This window comes from Chiloscyllium punctatum, unplaced genomic scaffold (genome assembly GCF_047496795.1).
Source record: "Chiloscyllium punctatum isolate Juve2018m unplaced genomic scaffold, sChiPun1.3 scaffold_1242, whole genome shotgun sequence".
Classification (NCBI taxonomy): Eukaryota; Metazoa; Chordata; class Chondrichthyes; order Orectolobiformes; family Hemiscylliidae; genus Chiloscyllium; species Chiloscyllium punctatum.
This window is the reverse complement of record NW_027310976.1, coordinates 37,501-38,890: the sequence shown is the minus strand read 5'-3', so window position 1 is coordinate 38,890 and position 1,390 is coordinate 37,501.

Sequence of the window (1,390 nt, the reverse complement as noted above, 5' to 3'; positions counted from 1 at the left end):
CGTTTCAACTTGTCTCGCGAGGGTGGTTTCGGGGCCAGCAGGAGAGCTCGTCGGGGTAGCAGGCCCTGCAGCCGTGGTCACCGCCAAACCCCCACAACTCGAGCAAGTGAAAAAAAAAAGTAACAAATAAGAAAGGATCTCTGTCGGCTTGGGGGTACGCCCGTTTCCGTTTCAACTTGTCTCGCGAGGGTGGTTTCGGGGCCAGCAGGAGAGCTCGTCGGGGTAGCAGGCCCTGCAGCCGTGGTCACCGCCAAATCGCCACAACTCGAGCAAGTGAAAAAAAAAGTAACAAATAAGAAAGGATCGTCGGCTTGGGGGTACGCCCGTTTCCGTTTCAACTTGTCTCGCGAGGGTGGTTTCGGGGCCAGCAGGAGAGCTCGTCGGGGTAGCAGGCCCTGCAGCCGTGGTCACCGCCAAACCCCCCACAACTGTTGGGCGCCTACCTGCGCGGGGCAGGAGGACACTTTCCGATTTCAAATCTCCGTTTGCCGAGTCCACCCCGAACGCACGCGGGCGGGCGGGTTCGCATCACCCTTCGTCACAAGGGGCGAAGCCCGTTCCACCGTCTCGTCAGTAGTGCCGACCGGTCTGTGATCGACGAGGGGAGCCACACCAGGTCCGGCCCTGCTGCTTGGCGGCACCGCGTCGTCGGGAGCTCGCGACAGACGGAGGGTTTCGGTGTACTCTCCAGCCACGGGAAACGAAGCCGGTGATGCAGGCGCCGGTCTTTCGCTCCCAAATCGGCTGGGTTTACATCGTTGCTATCTAGTCACGCTCCCTTCAAACCCGACGGGGTACCTATTCCCCTCACCCGTCTGTGCGTATACAGCCTCTTTGCACTTGCGGGATGGGGGTGGTGGTTTAAAGACTCTCGAGTTGCCGCCCGTCGGTCTCCGAGCTCCGTGCAGTAGTGATCCCCAGCGAACTGCCAGCAGGGCGAACGAGCGATCCCGCTCTCGGTCGGGGCGCCTGGCGTCGATCGGTGGTCGGTGGCTTGCGGGCAAGCTGCGCTGTGAGTGTGGGAACGAGTATGACGAGCCGTTGCCGCGACTCCCAGTCCACCTCGGCGGTGGCTGGGCCGGGCGGGCGTCTGCTCGGGCGAGTGCCGCCCCCGCCTCCTCGCAGGAAGTCCGCTCGCCGACACGCCGCCACGTGCACGCGTCAGTGACGCTGCCGAACCGATGGCCGGTGCCCGTTCCCGCCTCTGCTTTTCCTAGGGCAAAGCTGCTGCACGCCTCGTGATACTAGGCGGGCGACATGGTGGCGGTGATCCTGCCTCCGTCGCTGCGGTGCGTTGGGGCACGCATCGCCTCTTGGGCGCCCTGTCCTCCTCCCCCCCAATAGACGTATGTTTCTGCGGGCCGCACCAGGATGGTGCTCCCCATCGCTT